Here is a 3492-nt window from a genome sequence, read left to right on the forward strand (position 1 = left end):
CCTCTGAAGTTACTGAAAAAGATCTACAGATGTGGGACAGGTGAAACAAAAATCTGGCATTTAACACATTGAACATGCTCAAAATAGTAACAATTCAACTTGCAGATAAGAAAGGAAAAAGAATACTTTAGTAATCTAATTTTATTCTTATTTATTTTGCTAACTATATCTGGATCATGTATACAACATTTCCTCAAAATAACTACTATTTTATCTTGAATTTTTGAAAACTAAAAACAGCGTATATATTAAGTGTATCTGATTTATGTTCCTGTACTAGAGCAAGATTCCTGCCTGGTATACAGTGATGTATTTGTAAATAGACACTTGTGAAGAAATTATATGCTGTGCATATTTTTGTTACACTTTGCCTATTGTTGGAACAGTTCCATATATGAAATTTTGTACAACAAAATATTTGAATTTGACCAGACTGTCCATTAATTCACCTCTGAAAAAGTGAAATTTAATTTCAGCTACATTTTACATTAAAAAGCTTATGCATTAGGTAGTTTTTCAAAATGCTACTGTGCTTTCTGCACAGCAGCATTGAGCAAACAGAGCAGTGTTCATCATCCCACCCAGACCCACACATTGGTGTTGGAGAAATTTATGCCAGATATCTGGGACTTAAAAGATGAATACATCTTCCTGGACCCTAGCCTGGACTTCTTACTCTAAGGGTCTATATTCTTGGCCACACTTTTAAGAGCCAAGGAATATATGCCAGCAACTGTCCCACATAGAGTTTGACATTAGACCACTAGGTCTATTTGATGGTGGTGACAAGTGCTACTATATCCAGGTAAATGAAGGCTCACTTTAAAAACTGCCAATTTGAGATAAAATTCAAGGGCATAACTCAGAACTCAGTTTTGAGTTTCTAGTATTCCAAGTGACATGTAATTTTCAGGAATCAATAGCAAATTGTACACGTTTCCCAGTCATAGAGACATTAAAACATCAATTCAAATCCCTTTATTCAGTCCACATTGCCCTAAGGTCATCCTGCAAAGTGTGTATTAAAAAAATGCAAAGTTAGGGTGACAATAATGATAATGTTATTATACAAGTCAAACTTGGAAGGTCATACTAAAAGTATATCTATTCTGAGAGAAAAGCCTCAAATTCTTTCTGAACACATTTAGTTTTATTCTAACAGTCAACATGTACACTTTGAATGTTTAAAACTGAATATCATCTTTCTAGTGAAAACAAAAAAAGAAAATTTAAAAATGAGCAAACAAAATTATAATAAAGAATGTCAATTCCAAGATCATAGAGGCTCTGCTGTTTCTTCCATCAAGTGTCAGGGCTGAAGTCATCGTTAGCAGAGAATTTTATTTTAAAAGTGTCATCTTAAACTGCAAGGAAGTTTCATTAAACATCACAATTAAGCGCACCAAAGGAGAAGCCATGTTGTCAAAATGCCCACTTAACCCACCCATACATCTCAAACCCACCTTTTGCTGACCTTCTATAACTCATTTTTATAAAAGTTCTTTTTTCTTTTTTTAAGCAAGAAAAAGTAGACAGATACATGTTGGTAAATGCTAACAGCATATTCACATAGAGACACAGTGTAATCTCTGAACCCAATACACAGATAAATGAGAAAAATTAAAATTCTATGTACTACCACATAGAGGCCTAGAACCCTCCTGAATCCAGTAGAGTGAAGCGAACAGGTTTTTCATTTTTCCTATAGAGCATCGTGGTGGTGATTCCATACAGTTGTTTGTTTTGTTTTGAGATATGAAAGTATACAAATGGCCAGGCACTGGCCTGTAATCCGAGTGACTTGGGAGACTGAGGCAGGAGGATCCAGAGTTCAAAACCAAACTCAGGAAAAGCAAGGCACTATGCAATTCAGTGAGACCCTGTCTCTAAATCAAATACAAAAAGTAGAGCTGAAGATATGACTCAGTGGCTGAGTGCCTCTGTGTTCAATCCCTGGTATGAAAAAAAGGGATAAAAATGAATTTAGAACAGAAAGGTGTAGAGAGATTCTTTTCCCATTGTACTCCACTCAAGGTATCCCCTGCCCCCAGGTAAGTTGAGAACCATGGTTTGAGTAGAGAGAGCTCAAGAACAGGGCAAGTGAGCACAATGAGGGTGGGGGGACACTGCAGCTTCTCTCAGGGACCGAATAAAAATAGAATAAAATAAGAAAAAAAGAAAGAAAGAGATTGGAATCCTCAGTGTTCAATTAGTCATCTTCATCCTCCTCCCCTTCTTCATCATCTTCTTCACCTCCATCCTCATCTCCTTCATCAATATCTCCCAAGCTTGGAGGAAAGTCAAGGGAAGGAGTAGGGGTTGGCAGGTGACCTCCCCACTGCCAGGCTGCCTCCTCCCAGTGCTCCTTGCCCACTCTCCTCTCCATCCCTTGCAGCGTCCTCAAGGCCTGAGGACAAGGGAAGGGTGGAGGCTCCTGCTTGAGGAGAGAGGCTGAGGTAAATGACTGGGTTCTTGCTGAGGCACAGTGCTGTGGCTCCCTTCTCACTCTCCTGTGTCTTCTTTTTACTCCTCAATTACTTTAAGAAATATCAAGAAATTATTTTTGAAATGTCTGATACACATCTATTTTTCAGTGACTTAGAAGAGTATGACCACATGCATGTGGAAGATATGTCTTCTGATGACAATGGCCAACACTTTAGCAACTGCAGTTTCTCAACAGATGGCTTCCATGGCTCAGGAGGCAGTGGTAGCCTTGATTCTTCTGTGGATGTCCAGGGAGGTGTGGACAGGATGAGAAAACTCTCTTTTCACTACTGAAAATTGAGAGAGGTTTATGATAAGCATAAAAGCAATGTGGGTGGCATCCTCAGTCCCCAGAGAAAGGAAGCACAACAGAGATTAAGAGCAGAAATTGAAGTTTTAACTTATTACTAGTTAGGAACTACACTAAAACCCTTACTTCTCATCCAATTCAGAAAGAATTGTAGGAGTTCTGATCAAAAGCACCCAGCTGGTTCCAGTTCTGACCAAGTTTCCCCTATATGAACTAGGAGAAATATTTCTTATTGAAAATATCTATAGTGCTACCAAAACTAGTAAGGGGAGTTGCTTTGAGAGAATTGTGCAAGATTTGGAAGAAATCCACATATGTAGTGATTGGAAATGGACAAGCAGCACAACATTATTTTCTAGAGGATCACAAACCTTGGAGACCTAGTGTCCCTTAACCAGGCATTGGAACTTGTTTTTTTCTAAGAACTAAAATGAGGAGTCTTCCTCATGAGCTCCTTTTCATTCCTGAAGGGAGTCAGAGTCCAAAACCGACTGGGAAATTTCTTCCCATTCTTCTCTCCTTCCCCTCCTCCTTCTCTCTCTCCAAGGAATGCTGGGAAGAACACAATTAGAACCAACAACAGCAATTTTTGCTATGAGTGAGCTGCAGCCCCATGTTCATCCTTGTATAGATGCAGGAGAGAGTTGGATGAGAGTACAGTGGACCTACTGCCACTGCAACACTTTTATTTCTGT

At 38.8% G+C, this 3492-nt stretch overlaps 1 pseudogene; it reads left to right on the forward strand.

Moving 5' to 3' along the window:
• Nucleotides 1-2460: 2460 nt before the first annotated feature.
• Nucleotides 2461-3219, forward strand: LOC124975273 (eyes absent homolog 3-like; annotated as a pseudogene).
• The last annotated feature ends 273 nt before the right edge of the window (nucleotides 3220-3492 follow it).

Source organism: Sciurus carolinensis, unplaced genomic scaffold (genome assembly GCF_902686445.1).
Source record: "Sciurus carolinensis unplaced genomic scaffold, mSciCar1.2, whole genome shotgun sequence".
NCBI classification, from domain to species: domain Eukaryota; kingdom Metazoa; phylum Chordata; class Mammalia; order Rodentia; family Sciuridae; genus Sciurus; species Sciurus carolinensis.